The sequence below is a fragment of the Nerophis ophidion genome, linkage group LG13 (genome assembly GCF_033978795.1).
Source record: "Nerophis ophidion isolate RoL-2023_Sa linkage group LG13, RoL_Noph_v1.0, whole genome shotgun sequence".
Taxonomy (NCBI): Eukaryota; Metazoa; Chordata; class Actinopteri; order Syngnathiformes; family Syngnathidae; genus Nerophis; species Nerophis ophidion.
The window spans coordinates 55,320,400-55,342,393 of record NC_084623.1 but is presented as its reverse complement, the minus strand read 5'-3'; the positions used below and the strand labels follow the sequence as shown (position 1 = coordinate 55,342,393).

The window sequence follows — 21,994 nt, the reverse complement described above, 5'->3', positions numbered from 1 at the left end:
GACGTCCTTGTCACCCCGGAAATCAGATCGACTGCCAAGGATGTTAATAATTGTTTGGGCATCAAACGATTCGATCCGATTCCCGTGGTGACAATTCGATTCTGAATCAAACTGTCACAATCGAATCGTCACCCCGGGAATCCGATCGAATCGTTCAGTGCCCGAAAAATAATTGACGTCCTTGGTTCTTTGGGCATTGAACGATTCAATCTGATTACTGGGGTGACTATTCAATCAAATTGTCACCCCGGGAATCGGATCGAATCATTCGGTGCCTAAAGAATAATTAATGTCCTTGTCACCCCGGGAATCGGATCGACTGCCAAGGATGTTAATAATTATTTGGGCATCAAACGATTCGATCCGATTCCTGGAGTGAAAATTCGATTCTGAATCAAACTGTCACAATCGAATTGTCACCCCGGGAATCAGATCGAATCGTTCCGTGCCCAAAGAATAATGAATCTCCTTGTCACCCCGGACATTTTAAAGTGATAATTTTTAAGTAATAATTCATTATAACAGATTTTTTTATCCTTTTTTTTTTTGAGCAATGGAAAAAAAAAGAAAATTAAGACAAAAGCAAGAAAAAAAACTGCATATATGGCAGCTTTGTGTCAACATTGCCACTTTTTCTCATTAGATTTCACACTTTTTTTTCAATGCCATCCATCCATCCATTTTCTACCGCTTATTCCCTTTCGGGGTCGCTGGCGCCTATCTCAGCTACAATCGGGCGGAAGGCAGGGTACACCCTGGACAAGTCGCCACCTCAATGTTTTTTTAAAATTTCTGCAATACTATCAATTTTGCAATTTTTGCAGAATGTGCATTGGACCGCACTTTTGGACACCCCTGCATTATGTGAACAGTTTGGCCCTGACAGAAGTACAGACCCACATGCCGACACGGGCCAAACGGGCCTATTTATAACCGCTGGGAATATATAAATAACTTGGCAACATCCAAAAACCTGACGGGATTAGAGTCTGTGGAAAATGTTTTCACAATGCGGGGCATGAAACCGAATCCCGCGGGTCGCCTGGAGTTTTGTGGCACAACAAGACGCATGTTTGCAGCGGGGCCGTCCGTCCGGGTATTTCTGGGCCCGACTGTGGTCGCCTCGCTTTACTTCTTTCTCTTATGTCACTCCTCGCCCGCGGCCTCGCTAACATGGAAAGTCAGCCTACAGTAACTGGGAGGGGGACACACACACACACACACACACACACACACACACACACACTTACGGCATCGATCCTGCTTAATATCAACTTGTGTGTTTTCCTTGATGACTAACAGTGATCTAAACTCCAAATGTTCCATGAGGTGTTGGCGGCACATGACATAAATGTATCATTTTACATTTGTCATAATTGCAAAGATGAGGCAGCTGGTTGGCAATCATCGTCATTCAACGATGTTCTCCGGCTATATTATTTGATAATAAACAAAAAAATACGTGACTTACCATTGTAATGCTAATTAAAGTTGATGTGGCCAATGGGCTTCAAGCACACTTCTAGAAGCTTACGGAGAGAATGCCTAAAGTGTACAAAAGCAGTAATCAGAGCAAAGCGTGGCGATTTTCGAAGAAACTAGAATATAAAACATGTTTTCAGTTAGTTCACCTTTTTTTGTTAAGTACATAACTCCACATATATATATATATACGTATATACATATATATATATACATATATACATATATATATATATATATATATATATATATATATATATATATATACCCCATTTCCATTTTAGTTGGGAAATTTGTACTACAAAGACAAGATATTTGATGTTCATAATAATTAACTAAGAATTTCATGGCTGCAACACGTGCCAAAGTAGTTGGGAAAGGGCATGTTCACCACTGTGTTACATCACCTTTTCCTTTAACAACACTCAATAAACGTTTGGGAACTGAGAAAAATTCATTGTTCAAGTTTTAAAAGTGGAATATTTTCCCATTCTTGTTTTATGTAGAGCATGGGTGTCAAAATCTGGCCCGCGGGCCAAATTTGGCCCGCCATGTAATTTCACTTGGCCCTTGAGGCAATATCAAATTACCAGCTGAGGTGGCGACTTGTCCATGGTGTACCCTGTACCTAGGGACGGCGTGGCACAGTGGGGAGAGTGGCCGTGCGCAACCCGAGCGTCCCTGGTTCAATTCCCACCTAGTACCAACCTCGTCACGTCCGTTGTGTCCTGAGCAAGACACTTCACCCTTGCTCCTGATGGGTGCTGGTTGGCGCCTTGCATGGCAGCTCCCTCCATCAGTGTGTGAATGTGTGTGTGAATGGGTAAATGTGGAAGTAGTGTCAAAGCGCTTTGAGTACCTTGAAGGTAGAAAAGCGCTATATAAGTACAACCCATTTATTTATTTATTTATTTACCCTGCCTTCCGCCCGATTGTAGCTGAGATAGGCGCCAGCGCCCTCCGCGACCCCGAAAGGGAATAAGCGGTAGAAAATGGATGGATGGATGGCATTAGAGCTGGCCCGCCGCTGTAACACCGCATTCACCGCTTACTTGCCAACCCTCTCGATATTTCCGGGAGACTCCCGAAGTTCAGTGCCCCTCCCGAAATTTCATCCCGGACAATAATATTCGGGATGGGCTTTAAAGGCACTGCCTTTGGCGTTCTCTACAACCTGTCTCCACATCCGCTTTTCCTCTATACAAACAGTCACATAATATATAGGGCTTATACACACACACACAAGTGAAGGCAAGGCATACTTGGTCAACAGCCATACAGGTCACACTGAGCGTGGCCGTATAAATAACTTAAACACTTTTACAAATATGCGCCACACTGTGAACCCACACCAAACAAGAATGACACACCGTAACACAACAGAACAAATACCCAGAACGCCTTGCAGCACTAACTCTTCCGGGACGCTACAATATACACCCCCCGCTACCACCAAACCCCGTCCACCTCAAACTCACCGCCGAAAAGAGGCCTTCAATTTTTGTTTAAACTTTAATTATTATTATTATTTGAAACTGGATTTTGCATGTCACTATAAAGTTATATAAGCCTTGCTTGTTCAATGTTCAATGCAAAACTTGTTTGGGTCCCTATTAGAAGGTTCATTTGTTCAACCTCGGCCCTCGGCTTTGTTCGGTTTTAAATTTTGGCCCACTCTGTATTTGAGTTTGACACCCCTGATGTAGAGCTTCAGTCGTTCAACAGTCCGGGGTCCCCGCTGTCGTATTTTACGCTTCATAATGCGCCACACATTTTCCATGGGAGACAGGTCTGGACTGCAGGCGGGCCAGGAAAGTACCCGCACTCTTTTACTACGAAACCATGCTGTTGTAATATGTGGCTTGGCATTGTTTTGCTGAAATAAGCAAGACAATATATATATATATATATATATATATATATATATATATATATATATATATATATATATATATATATATATATATATATATATATATATATATATATATATATATATATATATGTATGTATATATATATATATATATATATATATATATATATATGTATGTATATATATATGTATATATACATGTGTATTATATGATATTATATTATATGTTTATGTCATATATACATATCCCTAGACGTCCGTGGTTCTTTGGGCACCGAACGATTCGATCTGATTACTGGGGTGACTATTCGATCGAATTGTCACCCCGGGAATCGGATCGAATCGTTCGGCGCCGAAAGAATAATTAATGTCCTTGTCACCCCGGGAATCGGATCGACTGCCAAGGATGTTAATAATTATTTGGGCACCAAACGGTTTGATCCGAATCCCGGGGTGACAATTCGATTCCGAATCAAACTGTCACAATAGAATTGTCACCCCGGGAATCAGATCGAATCTTTCGGTGCCCGAAAAATAATTGACGCCCTTGGTTCTTTGGGCACCGAACGATTCAATCTGATTACCGGGGTGACTATTCGATCGAATTGTCACCCCGGGAATCGGATCGAATCGTTCGGTACCTAAAGAATAATTAATGTCTTTGTCACCCCGGGAATCGGATCGACTACCAAGGATGTTAATGATTATTTGGGCACCGAAAAATTTGATCCGATTCTTGGGGTGACAGTTCGATTCTGAATCGAACTATCACCCCAACAATCGTATTGTGGGAATCAGATCGAATCGTATGGTGCCCGAAAAATAATTGACTTCCTTGGTTCTTTGGGCACCGAACGATTCGATCCGATTCCCAGGGTGAATATCCCATCCAATTGTCACCCCGGGAATCGGATCGAATCGTTCGATGCCTAAAGAATAATTAATGTCCTTGTCACTCCGGGAATCGGATCGAATCGTTCGGTGCCTAAAGAATAATTAATGTCCTTGTCACCCCTGGAATCGGATCGACTGCCAAGGATGTTAATAATTATTTGGGCACCAAACGGTTTGATCCGATTCCCGGGGTGACAATTCGATTCCGAATCAAACTGTCACAATCAAATTGTCACCCCGGGAATCAGATCGACTGCCAAGGATGTTAATAATTATTTGGGCACCACACGGTTTGATCCGATTCCCGGGGTGACAATTCGATTCCGAATCAAACTGTCACAATCGAAATGTCACCCCGGGAATCAGATCGAATCGTTCGGTGCCCGAAAAATAATTGACACCCTTGGTTCTTTGTGCACCGAACGATTCAATCCGATTACCGGGGTGACTATTCGATCGAATTGTCACCCCGGGAATCGGATCGAATCGTTCAGTGCATAAAGAATAATTATACATATATATATATAATTACACTCGTTTACTTATAAGACAAAGCTAAGATGTGCATGTTTTGCTCAGATATTTCAGCTTAAATTGACGGACTTGTGTTGTTTATAACGAACAAAATGTAATAAATCGGCCCTTGCATGCTTCAATTTTTATGTATTTGTCTATTACTGGAAAAATGTAGTTTTTTACCCATCTGTCTGTTTACCCCGAGGAGCCTCGGCCCCAATTAGGTGTAAAAACGGGTCATAATTGTTAACGGGCGGCACTACCACTTATTTTCTGTCTTGAAGCAGAAGTCTCATATTTGCACCCCTTTTCAAGAGTCCAGGCCCCGGGCTTAATCCCAAGTCCCAAGTCATCCTGGTGTTAGTCAGCGCCTTACTCACCACGCTGATGTCAACAACAACAACAATGGCCCCAAAAAAAAGTACAGACTGAAATAGAGCCGGTGACTACATTGAGGATTGTGGTGAAGATCCTATTTTTTTTTTTTTACTCGGATAATCCTCATCTTCCCAACAGCTTTACTTTTAGAAAGCACTTGTTTTCCCGCAAAAAACTGTATTTATTTATTTTTTAAAAGTCGGACAACCCTTCCGTGACCTCTTCTCTCCCATCTTTCCGAGCGAGACTGTTTGACCGGCCTGTTCTATTAAGTGATTGTTTGCAAATATTTAACCGTGCCCAGTGAAACATTACTATGGTGACTTGCCAAACATTACAACATAAGCAGGCGCGGTTCCAGCCGTTTCCTAGCGACGGCGGCGCAGGACAGGCAACATGGCTACTCGTGAAACGCTAGATTTTTTTTAATTTTTTTTTATTCTTCTTCTTCAGGAAAACAAGGATGATTGAAGTTTTGGTGTCCTGTCCTTTGGCACACGTTGGCCGAGGAAAGTACCTGCCTGGGTGAGTAATACGCTCCGTGCATGTGGAGAGACAATCTGCCTTATCATAACTGCAACATATCATTATGACTCGGGAGAGGGGGGGGGGGTGACTTTGGGTTCTGGCAACTATAACCGCGTATTGCTCGGAAAGGCATTTACCTTATTCCAGCATTTATTTGACAGAAAACTGCACATCAACCCCAGAAAACAACCAAAAAAAAATACTTCTAAATAGTGAAAAACTGCTAGTAAGAGGCGGCTAACAAAACAGGTACTTTCACTCAATCTATTCCGGCTATAAAGCGCTCTAAAAACAATTAAAAAATGCCAACAATGCTCCATTTGCATGCCGTGACATACGTATAACCAAGCTATATTGGTATTGTAGGAGCTAACACAGAGGAACTACTTTTCTGGCATAGTGATAAATCACCTTGTTTGCACGGTCTTGAGCTGCTATTAATATTGGTCAAATACAAATATACACATATGCGTATGTGTGTATTTTTGTGTATGTGTTTCTATACATGTATATGTGTAGACGTGTGTGTATATGTTTATATGTGTGTGTGTATTTGTATGTGTTTATGTATATATGTGTGTGTATATATATGTATTAATGTGTGTATATGTATGTATTTATGTGTGTGTGTATATATATATGTGTGTGTGTGTGTATATGTATGTATTTATGCGTGTGTGTATATATATATATATATCCATCCATCCATCCATTTTCTACCGCTTATTCCCTTTGGCGCCTATCTCAGCTACAATATCGGGCGGAAGGCAGTTTACACCCTGGACAAGTCGCCACCTCATCGCAGGGCCAACACAGATAGACAGACAACATTCACACTCACATTCACACATTAGGGCCATATATATATATATATATATATATATATACATACACACACACACACATAAATATACACACATAGAATGCATATATATATGTATTCTATGTGTGTATATGTATGTATTTATGTGTGTATATATATATATATATATATATATATATATATATATATATATATATATATATATATATATATATATATATATATATATATTGTATTCTATGTATTCTATAGTGGTATTGTAATTAAAGGAGCTATCACCGAAGAACTACTTTTCTGGCGTAGGAATAAATCATCTCCTGGTGGTAGAGGGCGCTAGCGATCTTTCTTGCGACTACTCGGCTGCAGAAGAAGTGACAACAAGCAGCGATCGTTTATTTTTTCCTCTCGCTTGCACTTTTAACATGGAGGATTACATATCTAAAATAAAACAGTTTTCTAAACTGGACTTTCAATCGAAGCAATAAATCGAGACGGAGAGACTTTTAAAACTGAAGAAAGATAAGGAAGACTTCTATAAACAAGTTATCGATGCTTTTGATCAGAAGGAGCTGTGCATAAACTTCATTTATAAGTAAAGGTAAGACCATAATAACGTTTTTTTAATTAAATGTGCTTTCCATGATGATATCCTTACATCACACTCAAATTTTTAAGCGCAGGCCTAAATTTACCGCATGCCTTTGGTAAACGCCGGAGTGAGAAGAGGTTTTAAATTAATTAGCGCCCTGGTGGCAATTTAAAGAAATATGCCGAAAAATACCGTTTTGGAGAATAAATTGTTCAACGTCAATTCTGGTCACTGAATCACGGTCTTAGAATCAAATAATCTGTGTGTGGGGGAAGAAGTGTGGTCACAGTAAATGCAACAATAACATTTACATTCATGATTAATTTGCATAAAAGACCACATACTGAATCTTGCAGACCGGACTGTTTGAGAAGTTCCCCCATGTTGTGTGTGGTTACAAAACAAAACAAAGCGTCACCGCCAGCAATCTTCCTCTTCAAAGGACGTTTCGCCAGCGCTCTCCACGTGTGCGACATCAATAAAAGGCGATACGGAAACAGTGCGAGGAAAAAGGATACCTGGGGCTTTTATTTCTACATTTCTATGAATCAATAACTCCAGTAAACCTTTCTACTGGGTTCCTCCCTCTTTTTTTGTGATTGTGTATATATGTGTGTATATATGTATGTGTGTGTATTTATGTATATATACAGTATATATATGTATATGTGCGTGTGTATATGTATGTGTGTATTTATGTAAATTTGTACATGTGTATGTATAAATGTATATTCGTATATGTGTGTATATATGTATATTTGTGTATTCATGCACATATATGTATACGTGTACATGTGTGTGTATATATGATTAGGTGTATATTTGTATGTGGGTATGTATGTATATGTTTGTGTATATATGTAATGTGTATATGTGTGTGTATATACGTATATGTGTGTATTTATGTACATATATGTGTGTGTATATATGTATATTTGTATGTGTGTATGTATGTATATGTGTGTATTTATGTATCTAGATGTGTTTATGTGTATATGCATGTGTGTATTTATGTACATTGTGTATATGTGTAATTTTTTATGTGTATATATGTATATGTGTGTATTTATGTATATATGTGTGTATATATGTATATGTTTGTATTAATGTATACGTGTGTGTATATATGTATGGGTGTATGTATGTATATGTGTGTATTTATGTATCTATATACATGTATATGTGTATATGTATATGTGTGTATTTATGTACATCGTGTATATGTGTAATTTTTTATGTGTATATATGTATATGTGTGTATTTATGTATATATGTGTGTGTGTATATATGTATATGTTTGTATTCGTGTATGTGTGTATTTATGTATCTATATACATGTATACGTGTATATGTGTGTATATGTATATGTGTGTATTTATGTACATTGTGTAAATGTGTAATTTTTTGTGTATATATGTATATGTGTGTATTTATGTATATATGTGTGTGTGTATATCTGTATGTTTGTATTCATGTATATGTGTGTATATATATGTATATGTGTGTATTTATGTATTTGTTATATGTTTAATGTACATATGTATATGTGTGTGTATATGTATGTGTGTATTTATATATATGTGTGCATATATATGTTAATGTATGGATTTGTGTATACATGTGTGTGTATATTTGTATATGTGTGTATATATGTAAATGTGTATATTTATGTATCTTTATATCTATATGTTTATTTGTGTTTATAAATGTACATGTGTATTTATGTATATGTATAAAGATGTATATGTTTGTAAATGTATGTATATATATATATATATATATATATATATATATATATATATATATATATATATATATATATACAGTATATTAGTACATATATGTGTGTATTTATGTATATATATGTGTGTATATATGTATATGTTTGTATTAATGTATATGTGTGTGTATATATGTATGTGTGTATGTATGTATATGTGTGTATTTATGTATCTATATACATGTATATGTGTATATGTATATGTGTGTATTTATGTACATCGTGTATATGTGTAATTTTTTATGTGTATATATGTATATGTGTGTATTTATGTATATATGTGTGTGTGTATATATGTATATGTTTGTATTCGTGTATATGTGTGTATCTATGTATCTATATACATGTATACGTGTATATGTGTGTATATGTATATGTGTGTATTTATGTACATTGTGTAAATGTGTAATTTTTCATGTGTATATATGTATATGTGTGTATTTATGTATATATGTGTGTGTGTATATCTGTATGTTTGTATTAATGTATATGTGTGTATATATATGTATATGTGTGTATTAATGTATTTGTTATATGTTTAATGTACATGTGTATATGTGTGTGTATATGTATGTGTGTATTTATATATATGTGTGCATATATATGTTAATGTATGGATTTGTGTATACATGTGTGTGTATATTTGTATATGTGTGTATATATGTAAATGTGTATATTTATGTATCTTTATATCTATATGTTTATTTGTGTTTATAAATGTACATGTGTATTTATGTATATGTATAAAGATGTATATGTTTGTAAATGTATGTATATATATATATATATATACATATATATATATATACAGTATATTAGTACATATATGTGTGTATTTATGTATATATATGTGTGTATATATGTATATGTTTGTATTAATGTATATATGTGTGTGTATATATGTATGTGTGTATGTATGTATATGTGTGTATTTATGTATCTATATACATGTATATGTGTATATGTATATGTGTGTATTTATGTACATCGTGTATATGTGTAATTTTTTATGTGTATATATGTATATGTGTGTATTTATGTATATATGTGTGTGTGTATATATGTATATGTTTGTATTCGTGTATATGTGTGTATTTATGTATCCATATACATGTATACGTGTATATGTGTGTTTAGGTATATGTGTGTATTTATGTACATTGTGTATATGTGTCATTTTTATCCGTATATATGTATATGTGTGTATTTATGTATATATGTGTGTGTGTATATCTGTATATGTTTGTATTCATGTATGTGTGTATATATATGTATATGTGTGTATTTATGTATTTGTTATGTTTACATGTGTATGTATATATATATGTGTGCGTGTATATGTTAATGTATGGATTTGTGTATACATGTATGTGTGTATATATTTGTATATGTGTGTATATATGTAAATGTGTATATTTATGTATCTTTATATCTATGTTTATTTGTGTTTATAAATGTACATGTGTATTTATGTATATGTGTTTGTAAATGTATGTAGATATATATATATATATGTATGTACATTTGTGTATATGTAAATGTGTGGATGTATTTATATATATGTATATGTGTGTATATATTAATATGTATGTATTAATGTATATATGTATATGTATACGTGTACACGTGTATGTGTATATATATATATATATTTATATGTGTCTGTGTGTATTAACGTATGCATATATGTATATGTGTGTATGTTCAAATGTTGAATACACAGAGGAAAAATGGCACCATTAATAAAATAAAAAAGGGGGATATTGAGACGTTCTAACCGAGACAAAAACAAGTTGTACCGTAAGTGACACAATCCTGAAGAACATGGCATGTTGTTGTTGGCTTGTTTTGAAGGCACACGCACAAAGGTGCAGCCTCTGGCAAAGATCAGCATGACGACCGACTGGTTCAACTTGTTCCTGCAGATTTTCTTCTTTTGGTAAGGAAACAAGCACAGTGCAGAGGAAACACTCGGCAACAAACGCTGTGTTTAGTGTGTGTGTGTGTGTGTGTGTTTGTGTGGATGTGTTGGTGACCGGGAGACACACACGATCTTTGTCCTTCAGGTGCAGAGTCCAAAGCTACAGCCATGTATCCAAACTGAATGATTTACTGATCATTCTCAGGGTTTTGGTTTTGAAATAAACACTGAGGGCATGTTTGCGTATCTTTTCATAACTTTTTGGGACGCAAATAACACAGACAAACACTGAAAAGCTGTTATTGTTTATGCTACGGTGCTATCTAGGATGAGTTAGCCCACCACAGATGCTGCAGGTTAAAAACGTAATTTCAACCGGAAGTACAAGTGCCGTTACGTCTACTAGTCGTCCACAGCGTAACTGCTTGTCTTGATTCTTCATTCATCGCTCCAAGAAAGGTTTGTACGGTTTACAATATAACTAAAAAAAGGTGTGCTTACAATGTGAAAATGGTAAATGGGTTCAATCAATCAATCAATGTTTACTTATATAGCCCTAAATCACTAGTGTCTCAAAGGGCTGCACAAACCACCACGACATCCTCGGTAGGCCCACATAAGGGCAAGGAAAACTCACACCCAGTGGGACGTCGGTGACAATGATGACTATGAGAACCTTGGAGAGGAGGAAAGCAATGGATGTCGAGCGGGTCTGACATGATACTGTGAGAGTTCAATCCACAATGGATCCAACACAGTCGCGAGAGTCCAGTCCAAAGCGGATCCAACACAGCAGCGAGAGTCCCGTTCACAGCGGAGCCAGCAGGAAACCATCCCGCGCTCTTCAGCATCTACATGCTGCCGCTAGGTGACATTATACGCAAATACGGTGTTAGCTTTCACTGTTATGCTGATGACACCCAACTCTACATGCCCCTAAAGCTGACCAACACGCCGGATTGTAGTCAGCTGGAGGCGTGTCTTAATGAAATTAAACAATGGATGTCCGCTAACTTTTTGCAACTTAATGCCAGAAAAACGGAAATGCTGATTATCGGTCCTGCTAGACACCGAACTCTATTTAATAATACAACTCTAACATTTGGCAACCAAACAATTAAACAAGGCGACACGGTAAAGAATCTGGGTATTATCTTCGACCCAACTCTCTCCTTTGAGGCACACATTAAAAGCGTTACTAAAACGGCCTTCTTTCATCTCCGTAATATCGCTAAAATTCGCTCCATTCTGTCCACTAAAGACGCTGAGATCATTATCCATGCGTTTGTTACGCCTCGTCTCGATTACTGTAACGTATTATTTTCGGGTCTCCCCATGTCTAGCATTAAAAGATTACAGTTGGTACAAAATGCGGCTGCTAGACTTTTGACAAGAACAAGAAAGTTTGATCACATTACGCCTGTACTGGCTTCCTGTGCACTTAAGATGTGACTTTAAGGTTTTACTACTTACGTATAAAATACTACACGGTCTAGCTCCATCCTATCTTGCCGATTGTATTGTACCATATGTCCCGGCAAGAAATCTGCCTTCAAAGGACTCCGGCTTATTAGTGATTCCCAAAGCCCAAAAAAAGTCTGCGGGCTATAGAGCGTTTTCCGTTCGGGCTCCAGTACTCTGGAATGCCCTCCCGGTAACAGTTCGAGATGCCACCTCAGTAGAAGCATTTAAGTCTCACCTTAAAACTCATTTGTTTACTCTAGCCTTTAAATAGACTCCCTTTTTAGACCAGTTGATCTGCCGTTTCTTTTCTTTTTCTTCTATGTCCCACTCTCCCCTGTGGAGGGGGTCCGGTCCGATCCGGTGGCCATGTACTGCTCGCCTGTGTATCGGCTGGGGACATCTCTGCGCTTCTGATCCGCCTCCGCTTGGGTTATACTTATGTAGCGCTTAGGGTTAGGGTTAGAGTCTCGGAAAACTGGCGTGCACAAGCGATCCCTCAGAAAGCACGCCAGCTTTCCGAGACTCTTATTTTGTTAGCGCAGGCAGCATGAGGCAGGGCTTTTATTGTGAAGATAGGAAATGCGCAGTCGGCCTTTAGAGTTTTGACGGAAGGGACGGCGCGAAAGTCTGTTGAAATAAAAAGTGTTTCTCGCCTTCCTCTCTGTCATTTTTTCATAATAATGAACTGGCAGCAGCCAGCGTCATCTCACAAGACCCTCGGGTGCCGTGAATGTCAATCAAGCAAGCTACGGAATTTGTTTTTCTTGTAAAGTGTATGGAAGCTGGATGAATTAGATGCCAAAAACCAACCACTTTCATGTGGTATTGTACAGAAAGGACAACTTTTTTTTCCTCCTCCATTTGAAAATGTGGGCGTTATCATCATTACTGTCTGATTCCAATCAATGCGAGTCATCAGAATCAGGTAATACACCAACTTATATTCTTGTCTTGGTGAAAGAAAGACATCTATATGTGTTACACATGCTTGTATTATCATTAAACACATTTAACTTGTTTACAAAAATGTCTCTTTCATAAATAAATCAATATAAATGATATATATAAATGAGGTAGATCCCCTCGAGTTGGTCAATTGAAAAGTAGCTCGCCTGCAGAAAAAGTGCGGGCGCCCCTGTTATAGACGGACGACTCGCCCAGGGTGAGGTCCGAGTCTGCTGGGATAGGCTCCAGCCCGCCCGTGACCCCGATCAGCGTAATAACGGATGAACGGTTGTGTAATCGCATGACTTTTGCGCAGTTTGTCTTTTGAAGAATCGCACCTGGGAAGTTGCACCCTTTTTGCCCCCAGGTTCAAAAAAAAAAAAAAAAGTTGAAATACGTGCACGGATGATCACGTTCCGGTCTGACCTTTTGGCTCTAAAAATCAATCAATCAATCAATGTTTACTTATATAGCCCTAAATCACTAGTGTCTCAAAGGGCTGCACAAACCACCACGACATCCTCGGTAGGAAAACTCACACCCAGTGGGACGTCGGTGACAATAATGACTATGAGAACCTTAGAGAGGAGGAAAGCAATGGATGTCGAGCGGATCCAACATGATACTGTGAAAGTTCAATCCACAATGGATACAACACAGTCGCGAGAGTCCAGTCCAAAGAGGATCCAACACAGCAGCGAGAGTCCCGTTCACAGCGGAGCCAGCAGGAAACCATCCCAAGCGTAGGCGGACCAGCAGCGCAGAGATGTCCCCAGCCGATACACAGGCGAGCAGTACATGGCCACCGGATCGGACCGGACCCCCTCCACACGGGAGAGTGGGACATAGGAGAAAGAAAAGAAGCGGCAGATCAACTGGTCTAAAAAAGGAGGTCTATTTAAAGGCTAGAGTATACAGATGAGTTTTAAGATGAGACTTAAATGCTTCTACTGAGGTAGCATCTCGAACTGTTACCGGGAGGGCATTCCAGAGTACTGGAGCCCGAATGGAAAACGCTCTATAGCCCGCAGACTTTTTTTGGGCTTTGGGAATCACTAACAAGCCGGAGTCCTTTGAAGGCAGATTTCTTGCCGGGACATATGGTACAATACAATCGGCAAGATAGGATGGAGCTAGACCGTGTAGTATTTTATACGTAAGTAGTAAAACCTTAAAGTCACATCTTAAGTGCACAGGAAGCCAGTACAGGCGTAATGTGATCAAACTTTCTTGTTCTTGTCAAAAGTCTAGCAGCCGCATTTTGTACCAACTGTAATCTTTTAATGCTAGACATGGGGAGACCCGAAAATAATACGTTACAGTAATCGAGGCGAGACGTAACAAACGCATGGATAACGATCTCAGCGTCTTTAGTGGACAGAATGGAGCGAATTTTAGCGATATTACGGAGATGAAAGAAGGCCGTTTTAGTAACGCTTTTAATGTGTGCCTCAAAGGAGAGAGTTGGGTCGAAGATAATACCCAGATTCTTTACCGTAAGAGTAAAAATGCGTTAAACGTCGCCGTCCCCGCGGCCCGAATCCTCAAGCGTGGTGGAGGCAGAATTGACTTTTGCAGGGCGTCAAAGTGGAAAAAAAAATGTGCAGAGATGTTTTCTCTTGTGCAAGGTATGATTATCTGCCTCGTGTCGCAAGATCGTCTCGGTGATTTCACAATGGCTGCGGCATCAGAAGTACAACACGTACTCTTTCATGTACTCTGGCAAATGTAAAGCCCTTCAATTCCGGGGATTGAGAATGAAAATACTTAGAATTGTGAAGTGACTTATATTTATATAGCGCTTTTCTCTAGTGACTCAAAGTGCTTTACATAGTGAAACCCAATATCTAAGTTACATTTCAAACCAGTGTGGGTGGCACTGGGAGCAGGTGGGTCAAGTGTCTTGCCCAAGGACACAATGGCAGTGACTAGGATGGCAGAAGCGGGAATCGAACCTGCAACCCTCAAGTTGCTGGCACGGCCACTCTACCAACTGAGCTATGCACTTTAGACCTGGTTAGCAGCAAGTAGGAATTAGACTACAGACTTAAGACGTAGACTTCCTTTTTATTCTCATTCAAATTTGAACTTTACAGCACAGATAAGAACGAAATTTTGTTGCATAAGGATAAAAAAAAGCAATAGGGTGCATATATAATCAAATAAATACATATAAATAATATATACATATATATATAATAAATACGTGAATATAAATAAATAAAAAGATCACTGTACAGATAAATATGTTGCACTTTTTCACATGCATCCACGTTTATGGATGTAAATTATATTGTCTTTTTTTATTCCAGCGAGTTAATCCATTTTGTTGGCGGAATAATTTAGTTATGATGCGTTCAAGAGTCTTACGGCCTGAGGGAAGAAGCTGTTACAGAACCAGGACGTTCTGTTTCGGAGGCTGCGGAACCTCATTCTAGAGTCCAGCAGTGAAAACAGTCCTCGGTGGGGGTGGGAGGAGTCTTTGCAGATTTTCTGAGGTCTGGTCAGGCAGCGGCTTTTTGCGATTTCCTGGATAGGAGGAAAAGGAGTCCTGATGATCTTTGTGCCATAGTTGCATGAATGCAACTATGGCACATTTATGCCTGAACTGTAGGAATAAAACCCCTTCAACCAACATATATTATTTGGAAAATACTCATTTAAAGTGTTTTTTTTGTATCGTTAGTTTGTTTATTAAAATGGTTGATTAATGGGTCAAAATAATAACATTTCTATATATATATATATATATATATATATATATATATATATATATATATATATATATATATATATATATATATATATATATATATATATATATATATATATGTGTATATATATATATATATGTGTATATATATGTATATATATATATATATATGTATGTATATATATATATATATATATATATATATATATATATATATATATATATATATATATATATATATTATTTGGGCGGACTCAAGTTGAATAAAAACAATAATTTATAATAATATTCCCTTTTAAATCTATTAGGACTTTTTTGTCTCTGTATTTAATTCAGAAGTGAAGTCATAAAAAATATTAGACTACAGACTTAGACTTAGATTCTCTTTTTATTCTCTTTCAAATTTGAACTTTACAGCACAGATAAGAACGAAATTTCGTTGCATAAACTCATGGTAGTGCAGGATAAAAAAAAGCAATAGGGTGCATATATAATTAAATAAATACATATACATAATATATACATATATATATAAAATAAATACATAAATATAAATAAATAAAAAGATCACTGTACAAATAAATATGTTGCACTTTTCCACATGCATCCACGTTTATGGATGTAAATTATATTGTCTTTTTTTATTCCAGCGAGTTAATCCATTTTGTTGGCGGAATAATTTAGTTATGATGCGTTCAAGAGTCTTACGGCCTGAGGGAAGAAGCTGTTACAGAACCAGGACGTTCTGTTTCGGAGGCTGCGGAACCTCATTCTAGAGTCCAGCAGTGAAAACAGTCCTCGGTGGGGGTGGGAGGAGTCTTTGCAGATTTTCTGAGGTCTGGTCAGGCAGCGGCTTTTTGCGATTTCCTGGATAGGAGGAAAAGGAGTCCTGATGATTTTTGTGCTATAGTTGCATGAATGCAACTATGGCACATTTATGACTGAATTGTAGGAATAAAACCCCGTCAAACAACATTTATTATGTGGAAAATACTCATTTAAAGTGTTTTTTTTGTATCGTTAGTTTATTTATTAAAATGGTTGATTAATGGGTCAAAATAATAACATTGATACATATATATATATATATATATATATATATATATATATATTATTTGGGCAGACTCAAGTTGAATAAAAACAATGATTTATAATAATATTCCCTTTTAAATCTATTAGGACTTTTTTGTCTCTGTATTTAATTCAGAAGTTAAGTTATAAAAAATATTAGACTACAGACTTAGACTTAGATTCTCTTTTTATTCTCTTTCAAATTTGAACTTTACAGCACAGATAAGAACGAAATTTCGTTGCATAAGCTCATGGTAGTGCAGGATAAAAAAAGCAATAAGGTGCATATATAATTAAATAAATACATATACATAATATATACATATATATATAAAATAAATACATAAATATAAATAAATAAAAAGATCACTGTACAAATAAATATATTGCACTTTTTCACATGCATCCACGTTTATGGATGTAAATTATATTGTCTTTTTTTATTCCAGCGAGTTAATCCATTTTGTTGAGGGGATAATTTAGTTATGATGCGTTCAAGAGTCTTACGGCCTGAGGGAAGAAGCTGTTACAGAACCAGGACGTTCTGTTTCGGAGGCTGCGGAACCTCATTCTAGAGTCCAGCAGTGAAAACAGTCCTCGGTGGGGGTGGGAGGAGTCTTTGCAGATTTTCTGAGGTCTGGTCAGGCAGCGGCTTTTTGCGATTTCCTGGATAGGAGGAAAAGGAGTCCTGATGATCTTTGTGCTATAGTTGCATGAATGCAACTATGGCACATTTATGGCTGAATTGTAGGAATAAAACCCCGTCAAACAACATTTATTATGTGGAAAATACTCATTTAAAGTGTTTTTTTTGTATCGTTAGTTTATTTATTAAAATGGTTGATTAATGGGTCAAAATAATAACATTGATACATATATATATATATATATATATATATATATATATATTATTTGGGCAGACTCAAGTTGAATAAAAACAATGATTTATAATAATATTCCCTTTTAAATCTATTAGGACTTTTTTGTCTCTGTATTTAATTCAGAAGTTAAGTTATAAAAAATATTAGACTACAGACTTAGACTTAGATTCTCTTTTTATTCTCTTTCAAATTTGAACTTTACAGCACAGATAAGAACGAAATTTCGTTGCATAAGCTCATGGTAGTGCAGGATAAAAAAAGCAATAAGGTGCATATATAATTAAATAAATACATATACATAATATATACATATATATATAAAATAAATACATAAATATAAATAAATAAAAAGATCACTGTACAAATAAATATATTGCACTTTTTCACATGCATCCACGTTTATGGATGTAAATTATATTGTCTTTTTTTATTCCAGCGAGTTAATCCATTTTGTTGAGGGGATAATTTAGTTATGATGCGTTCAAGAGTCTTACGGCCTGAGGGAAGAAGCTGTTACAGAACCAGGACGTTCTGTTTCGGAGGCTGCGGAACCTCATTCTAGAGTCCAGCAGTGAAAACAGTCCTCGGTGGGGGTGGGAGGAGTCTTTGCAGATTTTCTGAGGTCTGGTCAGGCAGCGGCTTTTTGCGATTTCCTGGATAGGAGGAAAAGGAGTCCTGATGATCTTTGTGCTATAGTTGCATGAATGCAACTATGGCACATTTATGGCTGAATTGTAGGAATAAAACCCCGTCAAACAACATTTATTATGTGGAAAATACTCATTTAAAGTGTTTTTTTTGTATCGTTAGTTTATTTATTAAAATGGTTGATTAATGGGTCAAAATAATACAATTTCTATATATATATATATATATATATATATATATATATATATATATATATATATATATTATTTGGGCAGACTCAAGTTGAATAAAAACAATAATTTATAATAATATTCCCTTTTAAATCTATTAGGACTTTTTTGTCTCCGTATTTAATTCAGAGGTTAAGTCCTAAAAAATATTTTGTATTTTAATTTTTGTGTACTGAATAAAAAAAAAAATGCTGACAATTTAATTGAATAAAGAAGTGTACTTTTTTTTTTTTTTTTTTTTAGAATTGAATGTATACAATTTCAGTGTAAAAAAAAATAAAAATCAGTGCAAAAAATATTTGTAGCTTCTAAATTCAAGACCCAATTCTGTTGAGGTTAATTAGTGTCTTTATTACGAAAGTTTTGTTTGACTCTGAATTTATGGAACTGAAATTCTTGCTTAAGAATTTATTTTTTTTTACATTAAATTTGGCCGGCAATTAAATTGGAAAAATGTTCAGTGTAAAAAAAATCAGTGTCATGTGACTTCAAACTTGACACCTCAGAGTCTTGCTTTCTTTTTTTACATTGAATTTTTTTACACTTAATCTTTATACACTGATATTTTTTTTTTTACATTAAAAAAATCACTTTTTTAAAATGTAATGTATACAATTTCAGTGTAAATAAAAATTACCGGAAAAAAGTATTGTTTTTTGTTTGAATGATTTTTTTTTACATTGATTTTTTTTATACACTGATTTTTTTTTTTACATCAAATTATGCTGACGATTTAATTGAATAAACAAATACAAACATTCTTTTTTTTTTTTAGAATTTAATATGTACAGTTTCAGTGTAAAAAAAAAAAAATCAGTGCAGAAATATTTGTTTTTTCAAAACTCAAGACCCACTTCTGTGGAGGTTAATTAGTTTCTTTATTACGAAAGTTTTTGTTTGACACGGAATTCATGGAACTTAATTTTTTGCTTCAGAATTTTTCTTTTTTTTTTTACATTAAATTATGCCGAAAATTTCATTGGAATTCTTGACATAATTCAGTGTAAAAAAATTCAGTGTGAAACAATTCAGTGTCACGTGACTTCAACATGACACCTCATTGGCTGGTTCTGAGACACGATCGACTGCTTCAGCCTAATTTACTGAAAAATAGTCTTGTTTTTTTCCAACACTGATTTTTTTTACACTGAATTTTTTTACACTTAATTTTATACACTGATTTTTTTATTATAATTTTTTTTACATCAAATTCTGCTGATAATTTCATTGAATAAACAAGTGTAAAAAATGACTTTTTTAGAATATAATGTATACAATTTCAGTGTAAAAAAAAAAAAAATCAGTGCAGAAATATAATTTTTTTCAAAACTCAAGACCCACTTCTGTGGAGGTTAATTAGTTTCTTTATTACAAAACACTGAGATTATGAAACTGAATTTTTTGCTTTTGAATTATGTGAATTATTTTTTTTTTACATTAAATTATGCCGACAATTTCTTTGGAAATGTATTCAGTGTAAAAAAAAATTCAGTATCACGTGACTTCAAACTTGACACCTCAGAGTCTTGCTTTTTTTTTAACTGAATTTATTTTACACTTAATTTTAATACACTGATTTTATTTTTTTTAACATCAAAAAATTCACTTTTTAAAAATTTAAATGTATACAATTTCAGTGTAAAAAAAATACCGGAAAAGAGTCTTTTTTTTTTATTTATTTTTTTTTTACATTGATTTTTTTATACACTGATTAAAAAAAAATCAAATTATGCTGTTAATTTCATTAAATAAATAAGTGTAAAAAAATTAAAAAATTTTTGAATTTAATGTATATAATTTCAGTAAAAAAAACAAAAAAAAACAGTGCAGAAATATTTGTTGCTTTAAAACTGAAGACCCACTTCTGTGGAGGTTAATTAGTTTCTTTATTACAAAACACTGAGATTATGGAACCGAATTTTTTGCTTTTGAATTATGTGAATTAATTTTTTTTTACATTAAATTATGCCGACAATTTCATTGGAAATTTATTCAGTGTAAAAAAAAAAAAATCAGTATCACGTGACTTCAAACTTGACACCTCAGAGTCTTGCTTTTTTTTTTTTACACTGAATTTATTTTACAATTAATTTTAATACACTGATTTTATTTTTTTTAACATCAAAAAATTCACTTTTTAAAAATGTAAGTATACAATTTCAGTGTAAAAAAAATACCGGAAAAGAGTCTTTTTTATTTATTTATTTATTTTAATCAAATTATGCTGTTAATTTCATTAAATAAATAAGAGTAAAAAAATTACTTTTTTTTTAGAACTTAATGTATATAATTTCACAAAAAACAAAAAAAAAAAAAAACAGTGCAGAAATATTTGTTGCTTTAAAACGGAAGACCCACTTCTGTGGAGGTTAATTAGTTTCTTTATTACAAAACACTGAGATTATGGAACCGAATTTTTTGCTTTGGAATTACGTGAATTATGTTTTTTTTACATTAAATTATGCCGACAATTTCATTGGAAATTTATTCAGTGTAAAAAAAAAAATTTAGTATCACATGACTTCAAACTTGACACCTCATTGGCTGATTCTGAGACACGATCGATTAATTCAGCCTAATTTACCCAAAAATAGTCTTGCTTTTTTTACACTGATATTTTTTTACACTTGATTTTATACACTGATTTTTATATTATAATTTTTTTTTTTACATCAAATTATGCTGACAATTTCATTGAATAAACAAGTGTAAAAAATAACTTTTTTTAGAATTTAATGTATACAATTTCAGTAAAAAAAAAAAAAAAAAAAAAAAATCAGTGCAAAAATATTTGTTTTTTTTACATTAAATAATGCCGACAATTTCTTTGGAAATGTATTCAGTGTAAAAAATAAAAAAAAAATCAGTATCACGTGACTTCAAACGTGACACCTCATTGGCTGGTTCTGAGACACGATCGATTGCTTCAGCCTAATTTACCGAAAAATAGTCTTGCTTTTTTTACACTGATATTTTTTTACACTTAATTTTATACACTGATTTTTATATTATCTTTTTTTTTTTTTACATCAAATTATGCTGACAATTTCATTGAATAAACAAGTGTAAAAAATAACTTTTTTTAGAATTTAATGTATACAATTTCAGTAAAAAAAAAAAAAAAAAAAAAAATCAGTGCAAAAATATTTGTTTTTTTTACATTAAATGATGCCGACAATTTCTTTGGAAATTTATTCAGTGTAAAAAAAAAAAAATCAGTATCACGTGACTTCAACTTGACACCTGATTGGCTGGT

General features: G+C 34.9%; 1 long non-coding RNA gene across 1 annotated transcript in view; it reads left to right on the top strand.

Annotated features, from left to right (window-relative positions):
- The first annotated feature begins 5,526 nt into the window (after positions 1-5,526).
- LOC133564745 (uncharacterized) overlaps positions 5,527-21,994 on the top strand; it is a 95,104-nt gene continuing 78,636 nt past the window's right edge. The window contains exon 1 of the long non-coding RNA XR_009809328.1: positions 5,527-5,670. This is a non-coding gene — a long non-coding RNA (uncharacterized LOC133564745). The remainder of the gene's footprint in view (positions 5,671-21,994) is intronic.